The following is a 16248-nucleotide window of genomic DNA, read 5'->3' on the forward strand; positions in this document are numbered from 1 at the left end:
GAAGTCTGCGATTGTAGCCAAGAAGAAATAATGCGGCTTGGGTTAAGGTGGTCCCATCTTGGGTGGTTTGAAGTGGAGATACCACTTCAGTGGTTAGACCAGAGATATATTTTGATGGCACCAACAGGTCTTCTGGGGTGTGAGGTGTGAGGGAAAGTGAGGCAACACGGATCCCTTCTAGGCTATTGGCTTGAGCAACTGATAGAACAGAGTTGCCATTTATTAAGACAGAGAGCATTAAGGTGCACTGGAAACACAGTTACAGTCTGGACATGGTCAGCTTGAGATGCTTATTCAATATCCAGCGGAGATGGATTATATATAGTCACATAGGTGAGCTGACGTTCAGAAGAGCGGGTCAGGCTGGGAGATACAAACCTGGGAGTGAGCACCATTTGATGATATTTGAAGTTGTGAGACTAGATAAGATCACCAAGGTGAGTTTAGATGGGAAAAGTGTGTCTGACTGAGCCCTGGTGCCCCCCAGCTCTTTCAACGTGGAAAGGAGAAACAAATCCAGGAAACAAGACTGAAGAAAGGGCAATGAAGGAGTAGAAAAACAGCCTGACTTTATAAATGGTCATTAAACCAAGCTATTTATCACACAGTCTGTTCTCATAACCAGTTTCTTCTTCTTTAACAGCTACCTGTATTTTTTAAAAAACATACTGAAAACAGGAAGCAAATATCACAAACTATTTCCTTCTGTCTCCCGAAGCGAATCTTTTTCATATCAAAACTTATCAGCCAACTCCTCCGATTATTGCTTCTCATCCCTTGGGATGCAGACTTCTTTTCATAGAGCCCATGTTTATTTATTCTTCTGTTTATTTTTAATTTACTCAGCCTTAAGGAAAAGACACCTTTCTAGACATGAACAATCCACATGCAGGCACTGAGCTCAGTCACCTTATTTTTATTTTGTTTTTTATCTTTTTGATTCCAAGAAAAACATTGATTAAAATTTAGCAAAGTAACCATAGATAAGACTGAATAACTCAGACTTTGGAAAACATACTATTATCATATTATTTTGCTCTAATCTTGTTGTGCTCATGAAATCAGACCATATCTTATGATTGGGATAGTGTTTTCACCGAAGGAAATGAATGCTGCTATTGTCATTCAACTGACAAAGAGGTTAATCTTGGGGAAGACTGTTGAGGTTTTGCGGTTTTTTTTTTTTTAAAGGAGAAAGTGAACAATGACTTCTTCCTCTGTCCAAGGACAAAATTCTGTTTGCTCTGGCCTCAGAACAAGGGGAGGCCTGGATCAGCCTCAGGGGTGGAGGTGAATGGCCCTGGCTACATGGAGGCAGGACTGGAATGAGAAAGGGAGATGGTGATGTATTGATGGCAGTGGTACCCCCACTCCCGAGGCAGAATAAGGTTGGGGGGCAGCAAGTGGTGGGTTTGGTTAGCAGAAACCAACTGCATGAGAGAGAATTAGTCGAGAACAATGGGCCTTCCCTTTGCAGTGGCTGCAGGGCAACAAAGCAATGGTGATGAAGCCCTCTCTGGAGCAGCCAGCATACTGGACCATGAGTGAGGATTCCTTTAGTCCAGAGGGAACACCTTTCTACATCCAGTGGCTTACAGAAAGAACAATTGCTTGAACAGAGGTAAGTCACTGCTGGGGAGTCGTATCAGGAGAGGTTATTCAAGGGAGAGACTTCCTGCTAATACAGTCTGTGATGGATTAGAGCTGTTTTACCCTGGAGTACATATGTGTGATATTGTCTGTACCCAAGCTGGTGAAACTGGAGGTATGACTACATAAAGGTTTGGAACAGCCCCTGGGGTTGATGGATGGGGGAAATTATTGCCCCCAGCTCCCTTTGCATTTCTGCCTTTATCTCTGCTTAGGTTTCTTAGAGGCCATGTCCCCTTCAGACTTTGGATGGAATTAAGCAGAGGGCTTCAATCTTTCTGTTTCTTGCAGGAAAGCAGTTGCAGAATTATCTTTTCCTGAGTTGTCAGGGTAACGTTACTTCCCTGTGGGGCAGTGTATTTTTCGTAGACCCCCAGTTGGACTTCTTGTTACCATCTTCACACTTGAGAGCTCTGTTAAGACAGGTAGTGACTAATCATCTGAGAATACAAGATCTTCTCTAATTCCTGACATGTTACATGCTGTGAGTTGTATTCTCAATGGATATAGACTGATGAAGAAGTTAAGGGGGGAGGAGTTTGTGAAGCCAGATACTGAACGTTAGAGTCAACTTCTTTCCCTAACTCTTGGGGGGCCACCTATCCTATTTTGTTTAAGAAGGTATAGTATGTATACCTCCACAAAAATGTATATCCCAATCCAGTCCCTCTGGTGATGTAATTAGTAGAAATTTCATTCATTCTTTGGTTTATAGTTTGCTGATATATTTAATTTACATAGCTGTGGCTAAATGATTTTTTGTTTGTTTGTTTGTTTTTCTGATAAAAATCACGATTTATTTTACAATCATAGCCCATGAAAGGAAGACAACAGATGTATTTTTCCTAACTCCAAGAGAATCTGGAGAGTCCTTTATACTTGTTGAATTAATTACAATAAGATCAGTTACAGTTTGATGAGTTAATTCAAATTGAACTTCCTGTAACAAACAATGAGGAAATAAAATTTCTCAAAGCAAACAAGTAAAGCAAGCAGCATTGTCTCAAAATTAAGGATAATATAACAATAAACTATTGTAGTTAAAAATCAAGATGTAACTGGTGGGGACTTCTCTGGTGGTCCAGTGGTTAAGACTTCACCTTCCAATGCAGGGGGTATGGGTTCGATCCCTGGTAGGGGAGCTAAGATTCCCACATGCCTCGTGGCCAAAAAATCAAGACATTAAAAAAAAAAAAAAACAGAAGCAATATTGTAACAAATTCAGTAGAGACTTTAAAAATGGTCCACATCAAAAAGAAATCTTTAGGGGAGGGGGTGGGGTGAGATGTGACAGGGTAAGAGAGTGTCATGGACATATATACACTACCAAATGTAAAATAGATAGCTAGTGGGAAGCAGCCGCATAGCACAGGGAGATCAGCTCGGTGCTTTGTGACCACCTAGAGGGGTGGGATGGGGAGGGTGGGAGGGAGGGAGATGCAAGAGGGAAGAGATATGGGAACATATTGTACATGTATAACTGATTCACTTTGTTATAAAGCAGAAGCTAACACACCATTGTAAGGCAATTATACTTCAATAAAGATGTTTAAAAAAAAAAAAAAAGTGAAAGGACAGAAAAAAAGCATACCATGCTAACAACAGTAAAATAAAAGCTGTAGTTGCTGTACTAATAAAAGACATTGTAGATTTCAGAACAAAGATGTTTAACAGGAGCTAAAAAAAAAAAAAAGGAATCTTAAAAAAAAATGATGTAACTGGTGAACTTTTTTTTTTTAACATCTTTATTGGAGTATAATTGCTTTACAATGGTGTGTTAGTTTCTGCTTTATAACAAAGTGAATCAGCTATACATATACATATATCCCCATATCTCCTCCCTCTTGTGTCTCCCTCTCACCCTCCCTATCCCACCTCTCTAGGTGGTCACAAAGCACCGAGCTGATCTCCCTGTGCTATGCGGCTGCTTCCCACTAGCTATCTATTTTACATTTGGTAGTGTATATATGTCCATGCCACTCTGTTTTTTTTTAACTTTATATTTTTGTAGATAGTTACCAGTAAGCAGGGATTAGGTGTATAAGCTCAGGTCTGTGTTAGCTCAGACGAACCCTGCTGTGTCAAAGAAGCAATAACGTTGGTGATACAGTAGTACCAGTCATCAATCAGGACGCCCAGGGTGAGGAGGGAAAAAAATGAAGTGAGGAGGGGTTGGGACATCTGGTTTGAGAGAGGTGCAAGGACCTGGAGTCACTATGTCACTGAAGATCTGGTAAGGTGTAACTGAGCGGGTGACGGCTGAAAAGATAGGAAGTGAAAATAATGGAGCAATGTCAAGAGCCAGGATGCGATAATGTGAGTGGATGGCTGAACCGGAATGAGATGAAGGTTGTTAGTGTTGAGGAAGTCCAGGAGCTGCGGCTGAGTTTGGATTGGTAATCTATGTCAGAATTGGAATCCATCCCTGATGATGGAACTAGGGAAATGCACCAAAACTGCGGGACAGATGACCAAGTCCTCAATAGGAAATGACTAGCATTACAGTTGATGGCAATCCTTATAATGGGTAGAAGTTCCTAATTGCTACAGTAACAAATTACCACAAATTTAGTGGCCTAAAACAACACAAATTTATTATCTATGGCTCTGTAGGTCAGAAATCTAACATAGGTCTTTGTGGGTTTGATGGTTAATTTTATGTGACAACTTGGTTGGGCCACAGTGCTCAGATATTTGATCAAACATTATTCTGGATGTTTCTGTGAAGGTGTTTTTTGGGTGAGATTAACATGTAAATCAGTAGACTTTGAGTAAAGCAGGTTACTCTCCACAATGTGGGTGGGCCTCATCCAATCAGCAGAAGGCTTAAGAGAAAGGACTGCAATCCCTAAAGAAGAAGGATTTCTGCTCCAGACTGCCTTTGTCTCAAACTGCAACTTTCCTGTACCTCTGCAATCTCATGAGCCAATTCCTTAAAACAAATCTCTCCTCTCCCTCTCTCTCTCTGTTGGTTCAGTTTTTTTGAAAACTAATACAAGTGTGCAAAGATCAGGAGTCATCGTGATTCTCTTTAGGAGAATCTGTTTTCTTGGGTTTTCCAGCTTCTAGAGCCCACCCACATTCCTTGGCTCATGCCTCTTCCTCCATCTTCAAAGCCAGCAATGGTGAGTGTAATCTTTTTCACATGAAATCTTTCTGACCTTCCTACCATAGTCACATTTCCTCGGACCACAGCCAAAAAAGATTCTCCAGTTTTAAGGAGATGGGCCGACTCAGACAGTCCAATACCATCTCCCCATCTCAAGGTTTTTAATTTAATCACATCTTCAAAATCCCTTTTGAATGTAACATATTTTTTGAAGGTAACAAAATCCCATATAAGGTAACATATTCATAGATTCCAGGGATTAGCATGTGGACCTCTTTGGAGGGTCATTATTCTGCCTACTGTAGTGAAATAGAATTTGCCCTCAGATGGGAAACTAGAGGGAAGCCTGAGGTACACAAGGTTAAGTGCAATGTCTGATGAACCAAATGCGAGTTCCCCTTCTAGCTATAAACCCCAATCTCATTCTTCTAAGCCATTATTTCCCAAAGCCTGTGCTGTGGCATATTAGTACTGTAATATTCATTTTTAAAAAAAGCTCTGTAGTTAAATAAATTTGTAAAATTTGTGTCCCTTGGTGTAGTCACAATTCACATTAGCATATGAAGGATCTGAAAAGTCCTATGGTGAGGAAATCTGTCTAATTTAACATGCATTTTCCCAAACTTATTTGACCTAGAATCAGCTTGGATTATTATCAATATCCCCATTTGGTAAATGAGGGCTGAGATTCAAAGAGGTTAAATCTTGCCCTCCCTCACATAGGTAGTGAATGGGGAAGGGGGTCAGAATTTGAATCCAGGCGATCTTACGCAAGAACCTACACTCTTAAGACTATACTTGAGTTCATATTTTCATATCAAGTCATATTTGAGCTCCTTGGCTTGAATACCACCTCTGGTCTAATGGGCTGTGGTGGGGAAGGATCCAGTGCTACAGAACTTAACAACTTAAGCCTTCCCTTCATCAGGGGCTGTGAACAAGGCAGTTCTAGAAGGAGCTGAGGAAGCAGCTGGTTTATTGACTGACATGTCCAGCCTACAGTGGAGACAGATTCACAGAACAGGGCAACTGGGCAGTCTCAAGATTAAGTTACATTATTGGCAGGATTCTGAGTAGCAAAGGAGAGGCAGCCCCACCTAGTGGAAAAAGCAGGTGCTCTGCATTGAGGTCAACCTGCATTCAAAACCTGGTCTTACCATTAAGCAACTCGCCTAAAGCTCAGTGCTTTAACCTGCAAATGGAAATAATAGTATTGCTCTCATAGGGTAGTTGTGAGGATTAAATAAGAATATGATAAAATGCCAGGCATGCAACAGAAATGCCATATCCAGTTGTTGTTACTATTGTTATTAAGCTTAAGTGGACCTTTCCCCAGGGCTCATATTCAGTCTTTTCCTCCTGCCCCAACCCAGGTTAATTCAACTCTGCTTGCAAGAAGTGGGTTTACTTCCTGCCTTTACCACTTGGTTCTTTGCTTGGCATGGCCCTCTTAACTGAAGAGAGTTTCAGAGGGCTGCTGGTACTTCTAAGGCACGAGGAACCAAGGCAAAGGATGCTCTAGGGGCCTCCCCACAAGTATTCAGCCCTCAGTGGCTCTCAGTGGGGGTTGGCTAATACCTCTTCTGACTGCCAGGGAGATATTTTATCTCAGAAAAGAGGGGGTCCACTTTATTCTCTTCCCATTAGCTTTCTAATTAGTAGAAACTTTTTCAGGAAGCTGGCGTATGCTAGAATCTTAGCCTCCAGTTCTGATGCTTTTGCCACTTCCTCTATTTGGGTGTTTTCTTCGTTAATTTAATAGAAAACTGAGATGGAAGCCCCAGCCTCTTGTTTGATTTAACCATTTTACCTCCAAATCGGCCCTGGGAATCTCCTATTAAAATTGTTTAGATTATCTTCCATAAATTATTACTTATGGAGATTACAAAGAAAACACTTACATTTCTATTTACAAAGCTGATATCTTTTGCTAAATGGTGTTTAAACTGTTCAGAAGATAATAAGATCCAGCCTCCTCTAAGAACAAATTAGAGAAGTGATGATAGAAAAAAAATAAAGCAGTGCAAGCCCAAGGAAATTTCATCCTTCAATTTCTGGTTTCAGATGCTGCTAGTTATAAAACAAAGATAAAATATCCAGACTGAAAACTTACAACTCAGGTCACATATGGCCTTTGATAGGAGAATTTAAAGTAGAGAGAGCCAGTCGGAGAAGGAAACCTATAATACTAATGGGAGAGAGGGCTGGAATTAACACTTTCCTGCTGAAGAAACACTTGGGAATTGTCTGGGGCAGTAGTAAGCAACCCAAATTTAAGAAAATAGACTTAGGATAGTCATATAGTTGAGACCAAAACAATTAGTATTTGAATTAAAAGAAATTGCTAACAGCTAAGTTTAGTGACAGGGATGTTTAACTTGTACCCAGTTGTTTCCATATATTTTAAACCTTGCTATATTAGAAGCAGGAATTAGAAATTGATCAAATTAGAAATTGATCAAATTGCTGTATTAGAAGCAGGAATTAGAAATTTATCTTTTTAATTAAAGAGTTTAATTTTAAGGAAAATGAATTAATGGATTTTTAATATATCTTTTTCTATCACTTATCTACACCTTTGTTGGAGCCAAGCCAGAAAACCCAAATAAAGGCATTATACTTAGAAAAAAATATCAGCTTCTGTGTTAAGGATCTGCTTTGCAACTCTAAACCTTCTTTTGTTAATTTATTTTTTAGCATATATGTAAACATGTATAGGTACATGTACCTTGTATATACTGGCAAATAGCGAGTTTTCTTCTTCACATCTTTTAATTAAACACATGTTTAATATACCCAGCTATCTTCTCAGGTTTTTTTTCCAAGAAGAGCCTTTAAAATCATCTTATGATGGTGAAATTTTTTTAAGCTAATGGAATTCTAATACAGCATTTAAACTGCTCTTTTATATAGGTTGTATCACCTTAGCACAAATTTTTCTCCTAATTTTTCAATTAGCCAAAAGTCCCAGAAGAATAAGCAGTATGCAATTTTCAGCAAGGCATTGTAGGACCACCCTGGAGTCAAATCGGTTAGAACGGGGCCTGGTTAAATTCTACCAATTGTGTTAGCTGGGGCCTTATTTAACTACTCTGAGTTTCCAGTTCCTCATCTATAAAATGAAGAGAATAATATGAATAATACGAACAATCTCACATGGTGCTTGTGAGGATTAAATGAGACATTTTATTTTAAAGTACCTGACACTCCACATCACAGACACTTATATGTTTCTTTCCTTTCCATTTTCCCCTTCATATGCATATATACCAGCAACATCAATTTCCTTTATATGTAAAGCCAATGCTGTTAACTTTATTAGGCTAGATTTTCCATTAAGCATTTATCCTTATTCATTAGCTAGGAGGACTGATGCACAAAGATATTAAATTATTTACTCAAGTTTAATGAATGAAATTTAAAACCTTTTCCCCCTGCTTAACATGAATGTGCCCTTTTCAGTATGCAGAGCTTTGTTGCGTTTATTCAGAAGCTATTGCTAAGTGCTTAGTTTGGAACACAGGATTAATGAGCCCAGAGACATGGCGTTGGTCACCATGGCAACCAAACTAGCTTTGCCCTATTCCAAGCCGAAAGAAGTGATGCGGGATGCTTAACTCTGGCCTGCAGTATATAGCTGGGTGTTCTTTTTTATATCTCTGACTCCCCATTGATGCTTCCAATTTTTCCCTATTTCTCTTGAAAAAAAGAAAAAAGAAAAAGAATATCACTGCTTCTTTGGGGCTCTGTTTTTTCATCGATACCACCTACCTTCCTTCCTGAATACATTTATCTCCCCATCAGTTTCTGAAGACTTCAGCACCTGACTCACATGATCCCTCTCCGCACAAATTCTGGGTGGCTTTAATAATCACTCGGATGACCACTTAATGCCCTGTCTCTCAGTTTCTCGATCTCATTCTCTCCTGTGACTTTCTCCTCCTTTCTGATCTGGTGACTCCCACATATAGACATACCTGGACTGAGTCATTACCTTGAAACTGATCAGTCTCCAGAAATCACGAATTCCCAAATCCAATTTTCTGACCAAAACTGCCTATCTTTGTACCTTGGTTTCATTAGAACCCCTCTCCGTGACCTCTTTGTCCATTAGACGGTCCTTAAACTCCTCCCCTCCCCTTCCTATCCAGCTGAGTTCCATTCTCCATCATTTCAATCACTCTTTTGCCAAAACTTTAAACTACCTCCGACTCTTCATAGCGCCTGCCTAGTGCTATGAATGAACTTAATCCTGAGTGAATCCAATTATCTACTGTCTCAGCACCTGCACCCAAGCAGCTGAGAGCTATATGGCAAAAATCACACTACAGATGCAGTCCCACCTGTACAAGACCGGTACCACCATAAAGTCAAACATAAAAACTCCACTGGGTCCTTGAGACTGCTCAGCAAGCCAATGTTTCTCTACTCAACTTATTTCCCCACTCTCCATAATAATTACTTAAAACCTTTTTAACTTCCTCAATCTTTTAACCCTTTTCCCTCTCGTTTCACTCTCAGATCTCCTCACCTCTACTTTACATAGAAAATACCTTTCAGAGGGAAACTTCCTTAAAGTCTGACTACCCAGTGTCAACTCCCATCCTCTCTCTTTTTTTGCCTCCAGCTACAATAGAACAGGTGTTCTTCTCTATAGAGTCAATCCCTCTGCCTCGTTCTAGATCTCATTTCCCAAACTTCTCAGAATCCTCATACCATAAACTATCTCTCCTCTACACTCTGTCCTCAATGTCCGCCTCACTAGTGAATTCTGTCATCAGTTTCTTAAATGCTCAGGTTTCTGTTATCTAGAAGAAAAAATTTCTCAGCACCATTTCCCTCTTCGCCTGCCTTCTTGCCTCCTCTTCACAAACTCTTTAAAAGTCTTGTTCACACTCAGACTATCTCTTTTTCATTATCAATCCCCTCTGTTCTGATTTCTTCATCTTCACTCAGTTGATTGCTACAGTCTCCTTCCACGTCACTGAATCCAATGGAAAATTTTTAACTCTCAATGTACTAGATTTCTCAGTAGTATTTGACACTTCTGACTTCTCCCTCCATCCCAGCTTGCTCTCTTCATATGGGAAAAGAATAACCCAGAGTTATTTTGACAGTAACAGTAATGGAATTGCTCTGGTTCAAGCACACTTGTCCTCCCTAGTTCTAGTACTTGTTCTTTATTGAACATTCAATAAACATTCAACAATCAACAACCAATATGTATTATGCATGGGCTATGCTGAGCAAAACTGTTCTTATGAAACAGAGTTTAGTGAGGGGTGTAACACTAATAAAAGGATTAAGCAAATAAAATATAGGTGCCACAAAGGAAAATTACAATGTGCTATGAGAATACAGAATAACATAGGGACCTAACTTAGTTTAAGGGAATTCAGGAAGAATGATCTTTGGAACTGATGTCTGAACTAATGCCTTAAGTAGGAGTAGAAGTTAGCTCAGCCAGGCAGAGCATTCTAGAATGCATGTATACCACATTTGCATTCCAAGTTCTCTTCCCCACCTGGGAGCCTAGAATACTGGCAATCAGGCCTTGGCCCTCCAGAAAGAAGCCAGGTAGAGATTTCTTTGGAGAATCTGACCAGCCTAAGAAAAAAGATCTAAAGATACTATGTCACAAGTCCTCAAATTACAGGTCCCATTAGATCCCCTAGAGTGAAGTCAACAGTGAACTAACCCCACTCATACATGTAGATTCCAAATCAGTGTTTAGTCACTCAATTTTAAATATCAGCAGACAGCCAAAGATTATAAAACATCTAAGGAAAGCCTTTAAGATGGTAGAGAAAATAAAAAACTAAGAAAAATAATCGGGAGTAAATCTCCTAGAAAGTAGAGCATTAAGATAAAGCAATGTAAAACAGGAGAGACAATATAAGACAATTAGAAGAACAGTCCAGAAGGTACAATATCCAAGTAATAGCAATTCAAGGAAGAGAGCATACAGGAAACAGAAGAAAAGAATTCAGGTAAGAAATAATTATGGAAGATTTCTCAAAACTGAGAGACATGCACATTTTGGGGTTGAAAGAACCCAGTACAACAAGTGAAAATCAACCCATCAAGGCACATCATCATGGAATTTCAGAACATCAAAACACAAAAAGAAAATCCTAAACCTCTCAGAGAGGAAGATAATAAGTCACAAAGAAACCATGAGGAAATAAAATGGCCATGGAGAAATGCCTTCATGATTCTAAAGGAAAATGATTATCAATCTAGAATTCTGTGCCAAGTCAGGGTAAAATAAATGCATGAGCAGTTTCTTGCGCCCTTTCTCAGAAATCAACTAACGGAGGCCCAAACAGGCAACAAACCAAGATCTAGAAAGACCCAGAATCCAGGAACAGGAAATCTAACATAGGGAGAGGCAAAGGGACTCTCCAGGATGATGAGAGAATGGAGATTTCAGGATGACAGTGGTTGGAATAGATCTGAAGTCTCCAGAAGGGACTTTTTTCAAGAAAATAAAACTGATTAGATACCTGTTGAATTGAATTATTTTCAGAAAAGATTAAAACTACTGGCAAAAGTTTTGGGGTTAAAATAGTGGTGATTCATTAAAAAAATAAGTAAATGAATAAAATAAGACAATTAGCTCCAGGGAAAACAAAATGTTGTACAAAGAAGGAATGGTTATCCTAGTTTAGTACAAGCCTCATAGTTATAATGTCATTATATTGTGAGGATGGAGGATAGGAAAGATACTTGTATGGGGAGGGCAGGGAGGAAAAGGAGCCAGATCCTCATCTTCCATTATGATAAATCAATAGATTATCAGAAAACTGTTTATGTTGCTACTTATTCTTTTCAAGTTTATGCATAAATAAATGGTATTTATTTAGCAATATGGAGATAAATATCAAACTAATCAGCTAAAAGAAATGAAGGTGGTTGCCTCTGAGGAGCAAGTAATCAAGAAATACATTTTTTGTAATAAACCTTGAATGTGGTATCCTCTTAATGTCTTTTAATCAATTTTTATATTTCTTCCACCTTTTGTTGAATATATTTTCTAAGTCCCTTAAATTTCTTGTGGTTTTGTAAATACATCTTTTCTTTTTTTTTTTTTTAACATCTTTATTGGAGTATAATTGCTTTACAATGGTGTGTTAGTTTCTGCTTTATAACAAAGAATACATCTTTTCTTATTATAATTTCTCACTACTTGTTTCTGGTATATAGAAATACAATTGATTTTTGTATATTGATCTCAAATGCAGTACCTCTTCTGAATTCAGTTATGAATTCTAACCATTTGACCTTAGATTTTCTTGTTTTTTTTTAATCTAGACAAACATACAGTGTGAAATAATGGATGTTTTGCTTCCTGCTTTCTAATCTTCTTACATCTTATTTATTTTTCTTTTCTCTTTGTGTCAGCTAGGACCTCCAGGACAAAGGTGTGAGATGTGAGAGCAGCAAACTTATTCCACTCCTGATTCTCAAGGGGAGGCTTCTAAAAGTCACTACTAAATAGACCATCAACTTTACAAAGCCCTGCTTAAGGCAATGCCTTCCCAAGTGTGCTATGATTTTACATGGGACATTCTTTACTGGGCTGGAGCACCTGCTGCTTGACTGGATGTGAGAGATGACCTGCAAACAAATTTCAAGTTCATTCATTCAGAGCAGAGGAATTGAAGATAATGCTTCTAGAAAAAATAGCAACCAAAAGACGAGGATTTTTAAAGTCATTCTCTGCCATTTGAGAAAAGAAGGTCTCTGGGTTGACAGAGGTCAAGAATTTGATTGCCCATTACTTACTGTTACTATTACCTTCTATGTACAGCAAGGGATTTTGGCATACTTTTTATAGTGACGAATCAATTTTTATAGTGATATAAAAGTTCCTTTAAAATTAAATTTAATAAGTAATGTCAATTTAAAGAAAATATTAAATTCTTATTGTACAGGTGTATGTCCCATACAGCATATGGGACAAAAATCCCCAAGGTTATTTGCAAGTGACTAGGAAGGTCAGATTTGTGCTATTACAATATATAACCTAAGAGATGGAAGGACAGAAGGTGATAGACTGGTGAGAGAGGTGTCTGTCAAGCAGGCATAGCTACTTCTTGGCTAAAGTGAAGTCCAATGACATCTTGCCTTCCTGTGTTCACATAATTGAATAGGGAATTTCCTAATGTGCAGGTAACTCATGCCACTGTCACACCAAGTAGCAGGGGACAGTCTTTTAAAAGGCACGGTCTCCTTTACATTGCCCTCATGCTACATTCTGCTAGGAAACATTTGAATTTTTATGGCTTTCCTGCAGTAACAAATTTTCCTCCAACTGTCAGGATTTGCTTCATGCAGAGAAAAGCAAGCAGCTTTCATTTTCTTCTTACGAAAGGGAATAGGTAGAAATAATATGCTGCTTTTCAGCCAGCTAAACCTGACATGACTCTCTTTATTTGTAGGGAAATGCAGGATTCACAGAAAGGACATTTTCACTGAGGTAAATAAGCCTTCTCAACTGATGAACACTATTATACTAATACCAAAGGAAACAAAGGCCAGAAGATGGGGGGTATTAAGTAGAAAGGCAAACAAAAAAATAGCAGACAAAATCCAGCCTGAGGACAAAGCAGGCTCTGCAACATTGAAAAAATAGGGGAAAATCCTTTAAGAGAAAATTGCATGCAATTTTTTGGCCTCAATTAGCCTTTTCCACAAAGAGCACTTTTCCACAAAGAGCCCATTAAATAGCAAATGAAATTACATCGGTTTTCAGTTGCCATGGCATTGGTTTTCCTCTAATGGACTTCTCTGGTCCTGAGTTTCATGTTAGCCTTACTTATTTTCCTTGTCTGTGTGCTGTCTCAATTCCCTCTGTCCAGCTACAAAGTGATGTATGTGACTTCTCAAAGTGCCTACCACAGAATCCTGGAGAGAGAAAATTCATCCTTCAGCTATCTCCCTAGAGACTGAGAGAGTAAAACTGACCAACAGCAGCATTTAATTAACTGTGAACATAACAGTTTCCATTTACTAGATGGCAGTAGTCCCCTTCCATGCACTCAGTGCTCCTGGAGCCATTCCCAGATCAGTCAGAGACCATTTATTGAGTACTTCCTATGTGCCAAGCACTGTCCAAGAAACTGAAGACATAAAAATGCAAAAGAAAGGCTGCAAGATGCTGACAGTCTTCTAGAATTTCCAGACTAGAAGATTACCTCCAAGCACTTCTCTTCTCCTTTTCTCTTTTTCTCCATTCATAAAATGGGTGAAATTTTACCCAATTACCTGACTTACAGTTTTATTTTGTTTTGAAATATTTTCCAGGCACCACACTTAAAAAAAACACTTATTCTAAGAGTAAGGATCTGACATAACAAATTTGCTTTTTTGAAGTTACTTAGCTACAGCTAAATATTACTTATGCTATCAAGTTTGACTCATAATTCAGATATTATTTTCTGATATGCATAATCATATATAATTTTTAGAAAATTAAGTTTATGCAGTTAATACACTCCTATGAACTTATTTTTAAAAAATCTTTCTATGTCAATAAACATTCTTTTACAATATCATTTTTAATGTCTGTATGGTACGGAGATAAGAGCTTAAATTTTTCTATTATATATAAAAATATTTTTAAGTATTTCAGTAATATAAATGACTCTCTGAGGGCAAAAAGAAATCAGGCAACTTTTTTGAGACTCTAAGTACATTAAAAATTAAAAATGCCAATATATATCTTTTAAAATTGTGGTATATTTTAAATGTATTCCTTAACCAATCAAAGCTTTTATTGCAAAAATATAAAATAAAACACACTATAACTACATTATTTTGAAGATTCTCATAGAATTAGGAGAAGTCTCAATTTCTAGTGTACTACAGATCACGTGACCAAGCACAATTCTGTTACACGATAAATGTCTTTCTTTCTCATCAGTTATCTCTGACTCAGTGTATAACCTTGTTTAGAGATATATCCAAAGTCTGAATCTGAGGCCCTACATCAATGAGAACCCTGAGTCAAAAGGTGCTGAATTAGTCCCTAACCCTAGAGGCAGAATTTCTGAGTTTAAAAAGGTTTTAAGCTTTTGATATTCCCCTCAATCGTACGCATTTTCACTCCATTAAGCCTGTGTGAGAGCACTGCCCCACGTGTTTGTCAACATATGTATTATCATCTTTGATATCTTTGTTAATGTAATAAACACAACAAAACATCTATTTCTTATTTTTAATTGACATTTTACTGATTACAAGTGATCATTATGTTACCTTAATTTGTCGTTTATATGCTCGTCTGTTTTTTTCCTGAAATACCTATTCCTGTTCTTGGTCCCTTTGTGCTTTTTTTTTTTTTTTTCCTCTTAGTTGTTACCCTCTTAACTTTAATTTTTAAAGTTTCTTTACATAGTAAGGATATGAGCCCTTTGTCATATAGTCCCAAATATTTTTCCCAGTTTTATGACTGCTTTTTAATTTTATAATCTGTTTGCCACACAGATGTTGAAACAAACATTTTTGTGTTCTCTAATTTATCTTTCTTGTTATGGCTTCAGCCTTTGATGACGTGGTGCTAAAGGGTCAGTTATCTTTAACAGACTTCCTTCTACTCTTCCTCTCGTCTCGGGTTATCAGTCCAATTCCTTGTGTCAGCCTACAGGGGGCGTTGCTCAGTCTCCTCCTACCTCTTTACTCCTCCCTCTCTAGGTAGGTCTCCCTCTGTCGACGGGGATAAAGCACATGGGGAATAACTGTGTCCTCTGGGAAAGCTGTGTGGTAACACCTCTGAGGAAAGACGAGGTCGGGAGCTCACTGTTAGTCCGTGGTTGATGAAAAGCCAGCGATATAAAAGATCAATAACTAAACAAATATATAATTTCTTAACTTTCCAAAAAGTTTGAAGACAAACAGCTTAAAAGTTTAAATTAATTAGTTAAAATGTAGATTAAAGAAACTAAATCTAAAAATAAATGTATAAGTGAATGTGAAAGGTGGTGATGGCGCCGTGCGCGAAGGTAAAGTGGATAAGCTCCAAAGGATGCCTGCCCTTCTCCAAGCATCTCTGCACTAGGCCCTTCCTCCCAGGGCAGGCAAGAAGCAGAATAAGCCGGGTTGATTTTTTTTTCCCTTTAGTTCTCACAGGTTGAGAAGACCATAGCATCTTCAAGCATGTCCTCCCATTCTTTCCCCATGACCTTTCCATATCTTCCCCTCTCTGATCCAATTTCCAGTCTTTCTGCTCTCATTTTGGCTGATGACTTTGTACCAGATAGGGACTCCCTCATCTTACCACAACCAAATCTACAAGTGCTTTGGCATTAAAACCATCTTTTACTTTGGCTCACCTGCTGAAAAGGAGGATGTGTCTCAAGGTCTCTGGATTTCATCCCATCTCAACTTCTCTAAGATTTGGACCTTTCAGTTATCCTGTCTCATGCACCTTCAACTGTTTGCTTTCTATAAATCATTTCCTTCAGCGTACAAACATTTCCTTTTAT

At 38.3% G+C, this 16248-nt stretch overlaps 1 protein-coding gene and 1 long non-coding RNA gene across 6 annotated transcripts in view; one reads left to right on the forward strand and one right to left on the reverse strand.

Annotated features, from left to right (window-relative positions):
• The window catches only part of ASB4 (ankyrin repeat and SOCS box containing 4), a 151780-nt gene that overhangs the window by 59090 nt on the left and 76442 nt on the right, over positions 1–16248 (reverse strand). The window lies entirely within an intron of this gene.
• On the forward strand, positions 303–14989 carry LOC309666346. The gene is made up of 2 exons (XR_014267062.1): positions 303–1621; positions 12164–14989. It is a non-coding gene; the product is annotated as an uncharacterized lncRNA (long non-coding RNA).

The sequence above is a fragment of the Balaenoptera physalus genome (assembly GCF_965194825.1).
Source record: "Balaenoptera physalus genome assembly, chromosome: 8".
Taxonomy (NCBI): Eukaryota; Metazoa; Chordata; class Mammalia; order Artiodactyla; family Balaenopteridae; genus Balaenoptera; species Balaenoptera physalus.